The sequence below is a fragment of the Lissotriton vulgaris genome, chromosome 5 (assembly GCF_964263255.1).
Source record: "Lissotriton vulgaris chromosome 5, aLisVul1.2, whole genome shotgun sequence".
NCBI lineage: Eukaryota > Metazoa > Chordata > Amphibia > Caudata > Salamandridae > Lissotriton > Lissotriton vulgaris.
In genome coordinates this window covers 1,996,672,981-1,996,692,279 of record NC_141693.1, presented here as the reverse complement: position 1 = coordinate 1,996,692,279, position 19,299 = coordinate 1,996,672,981, and the positions used below count along the sequence as shown (strand labels likewise).

Sequence of the window (19,299 nt, the reverse complement as noted above, 5' to 3'; positions counted from 1 at the left end):
TTGGCCAGGCATCCTGCCCTGCCCTTCTCTCAATAAGCTAGCGCTTGCGAAAGACTGAAGCAGCTTCGGCTGAATACAGATGGAGATGTTTACTAATTATCAATTGTGGGCTTCCCTGCGGCGCCACCCACCCTATAGGCACAAGAGAGGTTTCTTGGCAACCCTTCCCCACGCAAATTAATAACTCCGGTGTGGGTCCCGACTGCACGACAGGAGTGGGAAACCCAGCTGGGTGTAGCTATATCCAACAAGCATTGACGTTTTGCTGCGCTCAGTCAAGAGCACTATCGCCCAACTACAGGCTTCGACCGGTTACAATTAAATTCCTGCACAGATTGTACGGGACGCTAGAATAGTTGCACAGGGTGGGTATAGGAGAAGATGCGTGTTGCATTAGCTGCTCAGCCCCTTGCGCTCATTTTTCGCACCTGTCTTGGGGTGCCTGACAAATAATGATACTGGAGGTCTGTTTTTATTGTGATACAGATCACAAGTTGGCAACTGTAAGGAACCCCCCTTCCCCCTCACTGCTTTGTTGGGATAAATTAATGTGGTCCCCCTGACAGTTGGAAGCTGATTTCATTGTTATTGCCACTTGGCAATCGCAGGGTGGCCATGTGTTGGGCTGTTGTGCAGTCCCCCTAATGGAGGACTGGCTTAAAGATGAGGCATGTATTTAAGCTTATATATGTATTTAAGCTTATATAGCGCTCAGCTACCCCCAACGGGGATGACCCGGCGCTTGCGGATACAGTGGAAGGTGAGGGCAAGTTAGAGTTGTCGAGTCCGAGTTTGCTAAGAGAGGCTGAAGAGCCAAGTCTTCAAAGCCTTCCGGAAGATGAGTTCCGATTTGGCTTTTCGGATGTGATCAGGTATGGAGTTCCATAAGGTTGCAGTTTTGACGACAAAGGACAGTCCTCCAATTCTGGACTTAGAAAAACGGGGAATGACAAGGCACTCACGATGATTAGATCTTAGTGTTCTAGACTGATGGTATTTGCGAACTCTCTTCTTTAGGTAGTGCGGGCCAATATCATTGAGTGCTCTGTAAGCTGTATGTTGTCAAAATTATATTTTTCTATAAAATATCTATAAAATGTTCCTGTTAAACTGTAGGTCAATATCCAAACATTCTACAAAAATCTCCATCCTATTACAGGAAGAACTCCCGGAAGCCCTGTTTTTAACCGAAACGTGGCTCAATAATGAGTCAGACTCTGACCTCCTTCAAGCCTTCCCCCCTGGGTACCTCATTCAGAGGCAAGATCAGGAATCAGGTAAGGATGGTGGCATTGCTACTATACATAAAAGTCAGCTTAAATGTCGCATCTCATCAAGGCCCCTTTCCGGATGTCAAGACCCTCTCCTTTGCGATAGGATTCTCACCTCCCCTCACCTTTTCAGGTATTTTAATCTACCGTCCCCCTGGTTCCCATGGACAATTTTGTAAACTTCTACCTGAAATGACAGCCAACTTAGCCAGCTCCGCCTCTAACTTCACGATATTGGGGGATCTCATTCTCCACTTTGATGACCCTCCTATTTAGTCACCTCTGAGTTGGTGAATGATCTGGCAACTCTTTAGCTCAAACAAAAAGTTACTGGTCCCACCCATTCCAAAGGCCACTTACTTGACCCTATTTTCTCCAATATTGACGAGTTTTTGGTAAGGGACCTTATCCTAGTGCCTTGGTCCAACCACTTCCTGATTCCTTTTGCCTGGGTTACCTTGCGCCCTACCCTCTCTGCTAACCCAATTAGAAGCCAGGGACGTCTATGGTCTAAACTCCCGCTAGAACAATGGATCTCAGTTATCGAAGATACTTGGCCGATTACCGACTCTAATCCCATCAGCGGTAACAACAATTTTAACCAGTGGATTGAGTCTTCGTTAGATCTTGTTCTACCCGAAAAAGCGTATTCAGAATAGAACCAGGACCAATATAAAGCTGTGGTATTCCCCTAAGCTCTGTAAGCATAAACAAGTCTGTAAAATACTTGAAAGAACATGGAGAAATGACTACTCCTTATCAAATAAAACTAAAATATAGGAAGGCTATCTAAATCTATAAAGCGGAAAACAAATCTGCGCAAGCCACATACTATGAAGAAAAAAATCACCCTGGCATCCAACTCTCCACAGGAAATTTTTCGCACTGCAAAAAATCTTCTTAAACAATCTTCACCCCCAGTTACAACGGATTGTGCCTGCGCCCGCTGTATTGAACTGGCACAAGTTTTTTCACAATAAAATACAAGCCATTTATTCTACCTTTCCTCATACGTCTTGCCACAGCAATTAATTATCTCTGAATACCGCTCCTCAGATCAGTGAGCACCTTCTAGAGGAAAACCTCTGATGGATTTCAAGTCTTCAGGAATTCTCGGCTCTGGTAAAATCGGGTTCTCCCAGAGACCCAGCACCCCTCACTCTTTTGAACAGAGTCCCTGGAACAGTTTCTCCGGGGATATTGGACATGATTAACTCCCATCTCTACTGGAGTAGTTCCTCCTCCCTGGAAATGTCCCATGGTGAAAGCGTTACTAAAAAAGCTGAGTCTCAATCCTGAGCTCCTAAGGAATTATCGCCTCATTTCCCTCCTTTCAGGAATCAGTAAGATCTTTTAGAAACTTGTTAATTCAGTCCTCTCCACATTTTTGGAGTCTCACAATCTCCTTCACCCCTTTCAGACTTGCTTTTGACCAAGAGGGGACAAAAACTGCTCTTTTAGCAGTAGTCGAAGATTCCAAGAAAATCCTGGACCAAGGAGGCACTGCAGCCATCATCCTCTTAGATCGCAGTGCAGCTTTCGACATGGTCAACCAAGGCTGCTATCCTTCCTGGAAGACAGATCATTTCAGGTATTTGAAGGAGATACTATCTCAAAACGTGTGTCTTTCAGCTACGGTGTTCCGCAGAGATCATCCCCGAGTCCCTCTCTGTTTAATTTATATACGAGCCCGTTAGCTGAGATAGTTCTTCCTTTTGGTGTCAAAATTATCACTTACGCTAAAGATACACAACTCGTTGTGGTCTTCAACCATTCTGACAACTCCTCCCCCGGCCTAGGCCCATGCCTGGAGAAGGTGGCTGTGATACGGGACTCAAGCCAACCCCTCCCGTACCTCCCATTCCCGGACACTCACCCTTCACAGCCCCTGAGGTAACGTCCTGGGACACCAACCTGACGACCAGCTCCCCTCCCCTCTCTGTCTTCCAGGAGCCAATCAGGAACGGGCAATTCCCGGAACCACAACCACCTGACCCCGGAAGTCCCGCCTCGGAATCCCCACCGGAACAGGGTAAAAGCGGAAGCAAGGACAGAGACGCCGTTGGAGCAGCAATCTCGTGGCAGGAGGCTCGGACCAGCGTTGAAGCAGACCAGACGAAAGAAGAGGCAGAAGAGTGGAGCGAAGACTGGTGGAGTCCAGAGGAGGAGGCTGAAGAGCGGCCGCAACTCACCTGGGAGTTGCGGCGGAGCGTGTGAGTACTACCGAACCTACCTCTGTAGCACGTTAGGTGCTTTGTATATAGTGTTCGACCCTCTCTCCTTAGTAGCACAAAGCCTGGCCTGCACTGTAAAGATTTTGTATAGCACGTCCTCACTTGTACAGCACTTTGTACATAGGCGGAACCCTCACGACCCCTCACCTACACCCTGTCTCTCTTCTCCTTCCGAATCCGTCCCGCTACCCTTCCCTCACTGTCTTTTTCTACTCCCGTACACTCCCGGTGCTGGTTGTAGAACAGTGTCATAGCGAGACAGGTTAGACTAACCGCTCCTTGTCCTCTTTCTCTTCCCTCCGAGGACCACCCAGTACATATCCATCCCGGCGGACCCATTCCATCACCGGAGGGAGAAGACAGGAAACCATCGCGGACGACTGTACATCTGTACTATCTTTTCCATCACCTGTACTAACTGTGTTCTTGACGCTATTAAAGACCCACCATTGCACACTACATACAGCCTCCTCGCCTGATTTTCCGGCCCGCCCTAAGCCCACGTTCACAGTGGCCTAGTGGATGGAGCTCTCGTATCTGAAAATGAACTGAGATTAGACGGAACTGACGCTCCTAGGCAATTGCCCTATCTTTGATGCAGGATTGCTGTGGCCAAACTGTCCTGGCCCCACTCCTGCTCCAAAACATCAGATCAAAAGCCTGGGCTTATGGCTTGACCGCGATCTGAAATTCAAAGATAAAGATCTGAAATTGGCGGCCACTTGCTATGGAATTCTCAGGATGCTTCGGAAAATGTTAACCTTCCTTGCAAGGAGACTCATGGTCCAGGCTCTAATTCTTTGCCGCCTGAACTACGAGAACACCCATTACCTAGGAGCTACTCATGCTACCATCGCAAAGCTACAGACTGTGCAAAACTGTGCAGCACATATGCTTTTTCGGATTCCTAACCGCTAATCCACCAAACCACCACTCAATACCCTTCACTGGCTTCCCATACTAGAGAATTAAATTTAAGTATCTCTGCATCGTTCATAAGTCCTTAAAAGGGAAGGGACTGCCTATTAACCGTTTCATCATCTCGCCCTACCGTCCTAACAGGTGCCTGCACTCGGACAACCTCCGTCTGGCCTTAGTTCAGAGAATAAAAAAGGCGAGAATCGGTGGGCGTCTGTTTTCCTATAAATGCTGCCAGGCTGTGGAACGCCCTTCCCGCTCAACATTCATAATGAGCCCAACCATTTCGCCTTCCGGAAACATCTTAAAACATGTTTTTTCCTTAATCGCACAGTAACTTTGTCGTCGTCCCTGTACAGCTGCTACTAGAAATGGGATGCCCTTGGGTAACTATGCGCTCAATAAATATTTTTTATTAGTTCATTCCTTCATTCATTCATTCATTTATTCATAGTGATAGCCTCGGATCATGGTCCGGCATTCGCTTCTAAAGCGTTCCATGATTCGATGAAGACCATGGGTGTGCAATGGCACTTTTCTTCTCTATATAGACCTGAAGGTAATTCTGTTGGAGAGAATGAACTGTGATTTAAGCAGTCCTTAACAGCTAGAGTATTAGGTACAGAGAGTGGTTAGTTGAACCATCTGTATAGGGTTCAATGAACACTAAATAACCTCCTAAAAGATCTCTGGGTGGGCAGACCACGGTTAAAGTGCTTTTGGCATCAAGATGTATGTTAGTCCAGACGTTGTAGCAGTTGCCGCAACCTTCGACATAGATAACCATTGTGCTGTATTACAGGACCTACAAAAGTTTTGTGAAGTTTAATCTCGCAAACACTTGCCGGAGTCGCACTCTTCCAGTGCTGCAGATCAAATTCCAGGTTCCAACTAGCTTCCAAAGATTGGAGATCTGGTTCAAGAGAAGTAGGCAATCTTAAAGGAATTCGGCCCAATGTACCATGCTCGTGTTCCAGTTCTTGGTGTCCAAGGAACATAAATATGATTTTGCCACCACTACCAGGAGAGACAAATTCTTTGCAACTATTGAAAATTTCAAACTACACCTTGTGGCTAATTCTCCATAGTATGCCACAGAGTAGTCATTATTTTACACAAGACTTTAAATTGCAGCTTGTGAGCACCACCTCCGTTGACAATTTGACTGACACACTACCTGTTTCTACTATTCCGTCTTCTACAATGGATGTCATTTATAATGATCCACCACTGGCAAATCTTTCGGAGTTGTATTTTTCTAGCTCTATTGCGGAGTTACTGCCTCCTGTTATCCAGCTGACTACCTCCAGGTACTACAAGTATCAACATGCTTTTTCTTCAGACAGCTCATCTATTCCAGCATGGATTTGTGTTTTTATATCTTGGTTAAAAAGCACTTATCTAGTCCCTCCTTGGATATATGTCTGGATCATACATTACTTGGTTTTTATGTTCCTATGAATTGAGTTTGTGACTGTTTTTTTTTCTACTAGTTAATGGACATTACCTCTTGTAACTTTCTGCTACAGAGCTGATCGACAGGGTGCTGCAAATCCTCCCCACATTCCTTCATAGCATAAACTGAAACAAAACGTGTCCCTTGTCAACATTTCAGCCGTTTAACCCCTTGGGCGCGGCCACGATTCTGCGCCTGTGCAGCAGTTTTGAAGAGTGGGCCAGTTCATGTCGGCCCCCAGCCGTCATCAGCACACGAACACTGTGATGCATGACGGCCGGGGGCAGTCATCAGCATGCAAGGGGTTAAGTGACTGATGGAATAGTTTAGAATAAAGTCCCATTCAATATGTATGGCCCTGTGGAAATCCTGCTGATACCATATGTGTGTGTTCAAAGATTCTATGGGTAATGTACTAGTACTGGGGTTGCATTAGGATGATTGGGATGTTGATACTGTAGATTATATGCTTTCTGAATTGGAGTATTATACTGTTTTTGAATCAGAAGACCTATATCTACATTCTGACAACTACACCAAGATGTTCTTTTACCATCATTAAGCACAGTGTGCCCATTTTAACTGTGCACAATAGGAATATTGTCTAACTCACCATCAAAGGAGTTCCAGAAACCAATAAGACAAATTTACATATTCCACATAACATAACAATTCAGACCCCAACTATTATTACTTTAAAGTGGTTCCCACTCCACGCAAAAAATATAAGATAAATCAAACTAAGTTTATATAAACTGCTGTGTTTGTCATGAATTAGCGGTAAAGGTGATTATTACTGAAAACACACCATCGACTTGAAAGCCATACGGGGGACAAATTCCTGGCAGGTTCAGGTAAGACCTTTTTCTGAGCATATTTAATTTACACACAAATGCTTTTTTTAATGAAACAATCCAGCAGACTGGCTGTCTGGGATTAGCAACAATTAAAGAGATGAATGCCCTGACTGTTCCTTCAGTGGCCCACTTTGATAATTGGTGGAGTATAACAAATTACACTGAAGATCAATTAAATAGCATGGTGCAGAAAGGTACATTTAATTACTGATTTTCAGGTCCCGGTGGGTGGTTGTTCTGGCCGGTGGACACAAATGGGTGTAATGCTCGTTTTCTAATTCCACACCCGGGTTTAAATCAAGCAGACCTGATCTCCGATATCCACAGTCAACACATTCTGGTATTGTTATCACCTAGTCAAAGGGAAAGTTATGTCAAAAATGGTTGGAACATTCCACACTGTTTACAAACAAGCGCATTCTCTTCTGTTTAAGGACATTAATTTATCAGATTTTCTTTCTAAAGGATTTATTTATCTTGTGAGTTGCGGCCTTCCTGTTCCCCAGATTGCAGTGAGCAGAGTCCAGGAAATTGTAAGGAGACAGACCAGTGCAGTCTCTTCCCCAAAACAAAAGTTGTTAAAAAAACGATTTTCCCTTTGTGATTTCTGTCTTTGCCTGTGGTTGTTACAGTTTAAAATTGTAGTTTTAACATGTCTGTGATTGCATATTTTATCACCTGTTTTGTGTTTTAAACTTGTAGTTTTCCCTGCCCATAATTGCTTCCATTTAACGTGTTGAATTGTGGAATTTGCAGTCCAAAGTCTGTAGTTTACCCCTCTCATTCCGGTTGACAATTCAGTTTTCCCACCAAATTTCTCCTCTGCTCTGTGCTAAGACCTGTTTGTTAAAACAGTGCACCCCCAGCCACCATTTCGTGTTCACAAGCCAGTGAAACCAGCCCCCCTGCCTCCCCGTCCCCCCCAGCAACAGGGATATTCTACATCAGAGGGTGCTTCTGTGAGCTGTTTAAACTGTATTTACTAGTGACTGTGCACTTCATTTTTGGCCAGGAGAGGGAGTAAAGTTTTATTCAAACAGTATTGTTAGGTTTTAAATTAGTGAGGCCTTTACCTGCAGAAGTCCAAAGTGCGGATTGAGCCCGTCTGTCTCCTAGGAGATTCTGAACAGGAGAAGCAGCTTACAACTACTTGGCCAGCAAACCTGGTCTGAGGTCGCCAGGACCGTATATGGTCTGCTAGTGGTTGGTACATGTGTACACTGATTGGTGGTTGTATCTGGTGTTTCTATTGGATTAGGGTTAGTGTCCTCATTGGTTAGGTATTTGAGGGTTCTGGTTGGTTTCTGGGTCTGTGATTCAATCAATGTAGGGTGGGACTAAGGCTAGGGTTAGACCTATAATTGGAAGTAGCGATTAGAGCTTCTGGTGTGATTGGTTGCTGGACTAGTTGTGGGACTAAGAGTAGGGTTAGGCTTTCTATTGGAAGAAGGGACTAGGGCTTCCTGTACCATTGGTTGCTTGGACTTCGGTTGGGACTACTGGTAGGGCTAGGGCCTCTTTTGGACGCAGAGATCAGGGGTTTTGAACTGATTGGGTGCTTGGACTAGGGCTAAGATTGGCTGTAAGGTTCTGGTCTCCTATTGGTTCTAGATTTTAGGGCTAGTGTTGTGATCGGATAGTGTTAGGGCCAGGGTTCCCATTGGCTGAAGGGGTCACCTGATTACTAGGACTATAAAAGGCCAGGATTAGGGCGTCTCAGCCCGGGCGGAGAGGACAAGGGCGGAGAGGACAAGGGCTGCTGGCTGTTTGAGCCTGTTCGAGACTGACCAGGGGCCAGATATGCTGCCCATTCTCCCATTAACCAATACCCAGCCCACACCATCCACAAACTTAAGGTACTTATGGACCCATATATTTATCACTTTCTTCTAATTTAGCATTTCCAATGCACTACCCTATTTCTCAGCTTATACATTTATCAATATATCCTCTAGATCCAATCTCATTTATCCCAAACTCCACACCACTACTATGATCCCCAAAATAACCCTTTCTTGACTCTCTCCTACTCTACCCCTCCTTGTATCATCTGACACCTCTTTTTACTATACCGATCCCCCAAAACAAACCTTTCTAAACTCTTCTGACTCCTTCCCTCCAAAACACGTTTTTACTCATCCAAAAGCCTCCTCCTACTGCTAAGACCTCAAAACAAAAACAAAAAAAATCCTTCACTCTTTTATCCCTCCACTATCCTTTTCAATCAAAATTAACAGACTACCATGCTCACTTCTCAAATTCCATATTCAACTATACTAATTCACCACTAATCCTTTATAGGTTCCGGAGTGGCGTGCTTCAACACCCCATCAGGGCTAACAAGTGCTATATGAATGCAAACCTTTCTTCCCCTTTTATCCCTCCGCTATCCTTCTCACTCCAAATAACTGACTAATATCCAACACTGAGATTACTTTCATATTTCACCATACTAATTCGCCACTAATCCTTTATAGGCTACGGAGTGGCGTGCTTCAACACCCCATCAGGGGTAACAAGTGCTATATAAATACAAACCTTTTTTCCTTCTCTATCCCTCCACTAACCTTCCGAATACAAATAACTGACTAACCCATCCACCACTTAAAATGTACTTGCATGTTTCACTATACTAATTCAACACTAATCCTCTGTGGCTCACGGAGTGGCGTGCTACTCGCCAAAAAAGCGATTTGACGCCTTGCCAGGGGTAGTAGGCGCTGTATAAATGCAATTACAATACAATACAATAATGAAATTTGGAATCTGTCACAAGTGGACGCTGCTGCATGTTTGGGACAGGTTGATCAGGATGTTTTTATAGAGTACTGGCTGTTAATAGTATTAATACTTTGCCATCTCGCATTTACAATTTGAACATTGTGTTGTCGGTTATTGATATTGTGCAGAGTGACTTGTCAACATCATATCATGGGCAAGATTGGCTTGGATCGTTATGCAGTTTGGCTGGACGCTACACTTGAAATGGGCGCGTTCCATGGCCTTTCTTGAATGGTACTGATTTGTTATCACTTTTTAATTTAGCGTGCAGACAACTGGTGGCCATGTGGGAAGCTTTTTTGAGAAAAAACAGATGTCTGAAGTCGGTGGACAGTGAGGATGGTGTATTACTTTAGTGTTGGACAGATGGGCATCACAATTGTAGACTATAATAATCGTCGATAAGCGAGGGGCGTAAATTCCATGGGAAAGACAAAAAGTACACACTTATGTAATTGTTTATCCCTATGGGGAAAATTGTGCATTTATAGTTTGTAGAGTAGACACGGGAAAATGACAGATTCTTAAGAAGTTGCTTCAGTTACCTTCAACCAATATTGCAAATCTAATTATAACATTATGACAAGCATTCAAAAAGTTTTTTGATTAAAAGCAAATCACCACATGTGTTTGGTAACAATATATAAATTTTATTACACTTTATCCATTTACAAAATACCTTAAAAACCACTTTAAAAACATTTAGCAATAAACATGATCATCACAATATCTTTGGTAAAATATCAATGTGAACACAGAATCAAAAGGTCGACGCGGCGTTTCGGCTTTCTTTAGTACACCTTCATCAGGACTGATTCTAGACAATTAAAATAATAAAACACAAAGTTACCAAACGGATAATAGTGGGTGCTACATTATTTATCTGTCTGTTATTCCATTTCGTCTTCCCGATTTAAATTACTCTACTATCATCTTGGTCTACACACATTTTTGTTTATTACAAAGCACATGTTCTGTCTCTGTTTGTTCAATTCTCATTTCTTATTCTTGACAGTTATTATTTGCACATCTATACATCCCTCTATTTTGCCTTCCCCTTGGACATGTGTCCATTCATCGAGGGATCCCCATACTTCCATCACTAAAAATAGTACCTCAACTCTTATATTGACTGCGTACCTTGTTATTCCAAATGGATTTATTGTCCATGTGGATGGAACTAGTTGGTTCCGCGGGGAGTCCTTTTTTAAAAAATTCGGACCGCTGGTGGATCTCACTTTGCTAGTAGTTATGCGCAAAGTTGCTCTGTCTCTAAATGAAGAAATATAGATGCCAATGATTTATACATATTGATATTCATACTTAAGCTGCATTGAGTGATAGATCTCCTTGGTACATACCTAATAATCGAGGGTTAATTCAATTTCCTCTGATTAGAGATCGTTTTATTTTTGGATATGATAGAGGACTTGATTCCCTCCTTCTGTGCCTGTAGATATAAGAGCACAAATGTGCAGGCTTGTTTTTAATTATTCTTACCCTATTTGTGCACTATTGGGTAATTCACTCTAGTGGACAACATACCTTGAATAAGCTGCGTTCCTGCCGTATTTAGCTGCCAGGAGGAGCCACCGTTTTGTGTGATTGTTTATCCGGCACTGTTCTCCCTACAAAATTAACATTAATGTAGATGGATATAACGCCCAAATTCCTGTTACGCTATCTTAATTTCATTGACAATTTCACTATAGTTGTACTCACCGTGGGAGCCGGAGTGCTGGTTGCTAAAATCCAAAACCACTTTCAATTAGGTAAGGATGTGTCAAACACACGATCAATGTTTCGTGATTCTCCTCCTCTGGTTGATGATCTCTGTAGGGGATTGGGTGCCATTAGTTATCTCCTAATTTTAAATGCACTTGCCATTAGTTATATCCGAATCTTTAATACATTTTCTTTTCTTTACATTAGTGTAATATGTGCATATATTTCTTTTTGCACGTAGCTCTAGTTTAGGATCTCCTTTATCTTACGTTATTAGTTAATTACTGTAAGGGGCCAGCAGTGCCTAAGCTATTTGACTAGGCATTGAGTCTCTATATTAACTCTACCACTACGGGAAAGGCCTCCGCTATACCCGTTTTACTCACCAATATTGCAGCAATCGGCCTCCCTGCTTCTTCCTTCCTGGCAGCTCGTCCTTGTTTTCACCGCACGGCGTTCTCTGGTAGTGTTCGACCCGTGACGTATAACAGCCTAAATAGTAAACGCCAGTTGTTTGAGCGCCCAATTACCAGAGTTTTTGTTGGCTGCGATGTCTCTATGTTGTGGAGGTCGCTATGGCGACCGTCGATTTAGCGGGTTCGCTCGGATTGGCTGAATCTATTATCACAGGCAAAGCTTATTGGTTCAGAGCGGTGAGACGCGTTGCTATGGCGACGTTCTCGCTCTATATCTCTAAGGCTACATCTATTATTACGGGCAAACCCTATTGTTTTGGGGGGTGAAGCACGTTGCCTTGGCAAACGTTCCCACTAGATATCTATATGTAACGGGGCCATACTTCATGTAATGCCGTCTATTGCCCGGGTGCTTTTATTTTTATGATTAAAATATTGCCTTATTTTCAGAAAACTCGCTTCCAACAATCCTATGGCCCGCTATTCTTATTGCCGATTTGAATGGCTGTCTTCCATTGAGACGCGTTGCTGTGGCGACGTTACCGCTCTATATCTCTAAGGCTAAAACTATTATCCCAGGCAAACCATATCAATATGTATAAATCATTGGCATCTATATGTCTTCATTTAGAGACAGAGCAACTTTGCGCATAACTACTAGCAAAGTGAGATCCACCAGCGGTCCGAATTTCTTAAAAAAGGACTCCCCGCGGAACCAACTAGTTCCATCCACATGGACAATAAATCCATTTGGAATAACAAGGTACGCAGTCAATATAAGAGTTGAGGTACTATTTTTAGTGATGGAAGTATGGGGATCCCTCGATGAATGTACACATGTCCAAGGGGAAGGCAAAATAGAGGGATGTATAGATGTGCAAATAATAACTGTCAAGAATAAGAAATGAGAATTGAACAAACAGAGACAGAACATGTGCTTTGTAATAAACAAAAATGTGTGTAGACCAAGATGATAGTAGAGTAATTTAAATCGGGAAGACGAAATGGAATAACAGACAGATAAATAATGTAGCACCCACTATTATCCGTTTGGTAACTTTGTGTTTTATTATTTTAATTGTCTAGAATCAGTCCTGATGAAGGTGTACTAAAGAAAGCCGAAACGCCGCGTCGACCTTTTGATTCTGTGTTCACATTGATATTTTACCAAAGATATTGTGATGATCAGGTTTATTGCTAAATGTTTTTAAAGTGGTTTTTAAGGTATTTTGTAAATGGATAAAGTTTAATAAAATTTATATATTGTTACCAAACACATGTGGTGATATGCTTTTAATCAAAAAACTTTTTGAATGCTTGTCATAATGTTATAATTAGATTTGCAATATTGGTTGAAGGTAACTGAAGCAACTTCTTAAGAATCTGTCATTTTCCCATGTCTACTCTACAAACTATAAATGCGCAATTTTCCCCATAGGGATAAACAATTACATAAGTGTGTACTTTTTGCCTTTCCCATGGAATTTACGCCCCTCGCTTATCGACAAATATTATAGTCTACAATTGTGATGCCCATCTGTCCAACACTAAAATAAGACACCATCCTCACTGTCCACCGACTTCGGACGTCTGTTTTTTCTCAAAATTGTTTTCCCCACCGTCCTCTATGATTTAGAGTGGGGTCCTCCTTATTGTTTTCACGGCCATGTGGGAAGCAACATACACAAAGCTGCATTTAAAAAAATGTTTAACGGCTCCCATTTACTGTAGCTGTGATGCCTTTGGCAGTATGGTTGAAGCACAGTGTGATTTCACTGCCCGTCTCCAGATTTCAGTTCACAGCCTACATGAAACATTCTCCATAGGTAGAAGAAACGAACCCCTTGCGACCACCTTCATATGTGATTTATGGTAATTTACCTCTACTTATCGTTGTGTGTGTACTAATAAAGATGCTTTTATAACTGAAGAATGCAACTCTACCGGACATGGACTTGTTTGTTAACAAGTGCAATACTTCACCACTTAACTTAGTTAGTTTTTTAAAGGAATCCTAGTTTCCGCAATTCTCCCTTTCATAACAGTACTCTCAAATGGGAGTTATTTTATGCTGAGTGATAAAGACTGTTGTGGAATGCAGTCTGGAGTCCCGTATATTTTGTCAGTTTCCCAGTTAGTCACTTGTTGCAATAACATCTAATTTTCCACTCCATATAGGATTGTAGATAGCTCATTGTGGCCTTCGATTCCAACTTTGAAGGCAGATTTCAACAAGCTAGGCAGACTCAAAGTATTATTGTTCCAACAAGAAGTAGCTCTCAAATCTGCCTGCTAGTTCTTTGAATGACTTCAGGTGACTAGAACTTCTAGTGAAATACAGTCATTGTTAAAAACAAATCTTCCTCTGCATTTAGGAGAACTGGTGCATCAAATCTTTAATGCCTCTAATACGGCCGGCCTCACCCACTTCTTTGAGGTTGTAGGCTCTGGCCTCATTACTTCTTTTCAGACTGTCTTTGCAGTAATTCTGCTTCATTTTATCTTGTGCATTTTGAGAACTGCCGTAGCGGTCATTACTACTTTGCGGCATTCTCATCCTGGTCCTGCTTCTCCGCAATGGATGCTCATTCTGAAGGCGTTCGGGAACTAGCGCCATTCCAACACTACTGTGAGGGTATGCTTCTGAACTTTGGAATGTTTCTACTACAGGAGCTGGATTTTGACTGGTCATCAACTTTTCAGCCTGCCTGGTTTACCTGTGTGCAACCTGTGATTCACTGTACCTTGTGCCCCTTTGAATGGCCACTAGACATTTGCTTGCCTTTGCAGACTCCAGTTGTAAAAAGAAGAGCTATTTTGAATGTTTTTACTTTGCATGGATTATAACCCCCCCTCTAAACCAGTGGTAATAAACTGACTGCGTACAGGATCACATAGCTGAAAATTCCACCACACTGAATGCTTGATTAAAGAGTCTCATTTGAGGAAAAGTCTGTCTAATCCAATTTTTTATTCAGAAATCAAATTGATCAATGCTGTGCACTGTATTGTAAAGTCAACAGTAGGCCAATCCAATTTGTGTATCAGTGTAAGCACAGTGCAACCACTAAATTCCACATAATTGCAAGGTGCTAATTTAACTCATCTTTTTTAATGTTACACTAGTTGTAAATGTGAAAGGAATACCAGATGACAAAGAAAATATCAAAAATATCAAAGAACTAGAACAGAGTCTCTCAAGATAGGGCTTACTATTCCCCTCAGAGGTTGTCTAAATTTTCAACTGGGGGCTCGGTGGCATGTGCGTGATGTGGCCTAGTGGCAGCCTCTGACGCACATATGTTTTTTTGACTGCCCCCAACTCAGGTCGTTCTGGGATCAAATTAGCAACAAACTTACATCTTCCACCGGTTGAACAGTTTCTATCGATCTTCCGCAAGTAATCTTCGGTGTAGTAGATCAGAAGCGAAGAGCTACCAAAAACCTCCTATTTTATTCCATCTTGGTGGCCCACAGAGAAATCTGTAAGCGATGGAAAGAGGCATCTCCCCCTTCTTTACATGATTGGTGCACTTCAATGCTACGAGTATCAAAATTAGATCTCGCCAGAGCGGGGAAACCAGCAAAAAGAGCCTTTTGGCACTTACTTGATTGGTTTCACTAGAGGTGTGGTTTTTTTTCCCCCCAAGTCCGATGATTATGAAGCCATGATATACTTTCTCTGCTTTGCAATCTCACCTTCTTTGTTTGGTGTAAAGGTTGATATAAGCAATAATGGTAACTGGCCAATGGTTTAGCATCTGTCTAATAAGCTACTGGGGGTAAGATCGACAGGGCGAATGGCATAGCATCAGGGTTCTGGCAATTCCACAAATCGGATGCACCCTTACCAGTTTTTGACTGAGTTTGCTTGTCAGTACCACTATATGTCTTTCCTTCCTGTTCAGAAGCTTGACAGATTACAAACATGGTGGAGATGAGGACAAATATATATATATATATATATATATATATATATATATATATATATATATATATATATATATATAGAGAGAGAGAGAGAGAGAGAGAGAGAGAGAGAGAGAGAGAGAGAGAGAGAGAGAGAGAGAGAGAGAGAGAGAGAGAGAGAGAGAGAGAGAGAGAGAGAGAGAGAGAGAGAGAGAGAGAGTTGACAGGTGGCATAAAACACAACTGACTTTTGTATGACCTAAAAAAGCTTTAAGTGAAAAATGTCTTTAATGTAAACACTTTAAGGCTACAAAAGGGAGGCCAGATTACCTAAACGAAAGTCCAAGAACTAGATCACTCAAAGTATGGAGAGCTCATAGTCTACAATAAGAAAATATTGGGGCACACAGGCAGATTCCCATTTTAGACAAGTTAGTAAGAAGCCTTGCATTCAATTCGTAGAGGCTGGTAAGTGAATATAAAGTGAGCGAACAAGCATGTTGATATCCTTCTGGGATGTCCATAGGAATATTTTGACAGTTCAAATCTATTATCTGTACAGTTAAAAGTTGTTCTCTGAACAGGTATCAACATTTGTGGATCTCATGAAGTATCAGTAATGCAATGGAGCAAAAAGGATGTAAAATATATCATACTTTCTCTAAAGAGTACTTTAACATTATGGAGCACTACAAATTTGAACAGTGCACCGGTATCCCTGGCAAAATATTAATCAATTCCTATGCATTGGTAGAATGTGTAAACATTCAAAATAACTCAATAAATTGTCTTCTCGTTGTACATTCCCACCTCTCCCATTTCCCTTCAAGATGTCAATAATATTCCATTTGAACTCTTTCTGTGCTCTATTATCTCTACTAGCCTCCCCAACATGTTTTTTGCAAGGGCAGATTAGAAAATCAATCACATTTTGCATCTTGTAATTCATCACTTGTTTAAGGTGACTCATAGTACAACTGAACTCTAACATGTCCATAACCCAAGCTGCATCACATGACTGATACATTCAGCATCCACGAGAACCTTTTTGAAGACAGTAAATTATGAATGGCCTTCAGTGAGATATGAATATGATCCCCTAGGACCACAACATACCAAACTGGCTTTCTAGTTGGTATTCCTTCCTCCAGAAAGCTCTTTCTGCATGTTATTATCTTCATTGCTCTTCATAATGCGCCAATTAATATCACAAGCCCCTATTACACAAAATAGCTCCTTTAAAAGATTTTCTTACTAACTGTTCAGAGTAACACCCCACTATCAATTTTGCTTTCAAAACAGAGGCCACTTTCATGAACATTTACCTCGGTACAGTACCTCTAATAGGAGGGAGGAACTGTAATGCAAGTTCTCTCTGGCTCATAGGATGAAAAATAGAGAAATGTAGGCATGTGTTTCAGGAGACAGCTTACCTAAATGGCTCCACGCTCTAGGTGACCTTTTTTGTTCATTTACTCGACTTGCTTACTCTTTTTAGCTGCCGATTTTAAGTTTTCATCACAGATTTATTCAAAGAAAAATTTGTACACATGCGAATTTTCAACTCTCCAGATTAAGATAAAGTCACCTAAAAAAGCACAACCAGGGTAGTCTGTTCTTGGAGAAAAGGCCAATTTAATTCTAAATACATCTTTCCTCAAACCACCCCCTCATACACATATTTCATACACTTGGGGCACAAGTAGTCTAGTGCCCTTTAATTGTTTCTAAAGTTTGTTGCTCAACAAAAAATATTTGTACAACCAAACCGTTTCAAGCATTCCAAAATAAATGTGTTTGGGCAGTCTTGCGGATTAGTAATAAAATATCTCCTATCACGTTGAATGCTTTCCTCCTCAGGGGAGGGTACTTTTCATCCGAATGTGTTTTAGGGAGACCTCTGAATGCTGGTACTCTTTGTGGGTTGGATTAAGAAAGGAAAATTCCTGAAGACAAACACTGCATCTTGGTAGAGCATCAGAAGCAACCGGATATCAAATCTCACTTCTTATCGTGTTTAGTAACCGTTAACATCTCTTCCTTTTCTTACAATACTTAGCAGTTTCCTTTAGCTTAAGCACCACTCTCAAAAGGCTTGAGGGTGATTATGCCATCTTTCTTCAAGCATTTTAAAGCCTCTTCTTCTTCTTGGGATAAACAAGGATAACCTGTTCTGCAGTTTGGGCTGCATTGTAGCAAACAGGGACATATCTAGGTTGTGGGGATTCAAACCGCATACAACCAAAAAGCAGTGGACCGCAGGCAGGGACAATGAAGCAGAAAGAGTGGCCTACACCAGCCGTCGGTGCCCAGGAAAGTCTGAGAAGATCTGGGGAGGTTGGAGGGAGCACTACAAACTAAGCTGGGAAGGACAAGAGACATAAGATCATGGCATGGGGGTATCGTACACCACAGAGGATGAAGAGTTCTGTTGACAGATGTTATTGTAGGGGGAGGAACCTATGCATGAGTTAACTCGGTGAAGGAGCAAGGTGGCAAGACTGGCTGGGCAACAGTGTCGGGAGAATGTGCACATTGATGAAACGATCATGTTCTGCGGACTGGCTGTACCAATGCAGAAGTCAACGTGAGAATGTTCCTTAGAAGAAACCTTCAGAAATGTAATTAAAAAAAAAAAAAAAGAAGATGGGGGAATCCGTGTTACTGAATAAGCTGAAGAATAAGGAGGGATTAAATACCATGAACAAAATGATGAAACTGTGTCAAACACATGAGGATGCCTCATAAAACTATAAGGGTTTCTAACTGGACATCGAAACTGACCAAATAAGGCATAATAAGGACAAAAAAAGGAGGCATCTATACAGGAAAGTAAATAAAAATAAAGAACATTGGCACGCTGCTACTGCTGCCCTTGATTTTAAAAGAACCATCTCATTAACGCCAAAGGGATGGCGAACCTTGTAGAAATGCAGTACTAAATTCTCCAAATGACAACAGATAATCAAAAACTCAACATCGCCTCTCCACAAAAGAGTACTTCTAAGTGACCAAAGGTTCCAAATGCTCTCTATAATCAGTCTAAAGAGTACCACTAGTACCCAATCTCCAGACCCCAGCTCTTCAATTCTCCCGCTAGGACAACCAGATACGCTGTCCCCCGTTTCTGGTTCTGAGACTGAGTACTAACCAAATCATTTTATAGTATGCACACAATGGTTTTTCTAAAAAAATCTTTTGAATGACCAAAAAGAATCTCAACAAAGGGTAGTTTCTATGTATGCAAACCCAAATGTGAGGTGGCAATAATAACACAGGCCTAAATCCTTGGCACAATAAAGAACATAGAGCAAGAATGACCGCTAGTATTGCTTTCCATCGGCCCAGTTGTTTGAACAGAGGTGGTAGACAATCACTACTAATTAATTACCAACTACCAATAGTTCCAATACTATGAACAAGTTGCATCAAGTAGGATATCTCTAGACCCCGTCCCTCATATGATCAGCGACAGATCCGTACCGCAAAATAGTGCTGATATATTCCGAAGAAGGCTCCACTGCAGAAATGGCATTCAATGATACTGCCAATTTACCACTGCTCGAATACTCACCATTTGTCACTAAAATACGTCCTAAAGTGCACCATTTGCAATGGTGTCATAGAATGCACAGTATATTTGTACATTCCACATTGTATTCAAATTTGAATATTAAAATATGCTTCTATACATTTATACTACTGGGTTTGATGGCACTGAAAAGTGACTGC

At 42.0% G+C, this 19,299-nt stretch overlaps 1 protein-coding gene across 5 annotated transcripts in view; it reads right to left on the bottom strand.

Annotated features, from left to right (window-relative positions):
* Positions 1–19,299, bottom strand: part of SETX (senataxin) — a 631,151-nt gene that overhangs the window by 296,457 nt on the left and 315,395 nt on the right. The window lies entirely within an intron of this gene.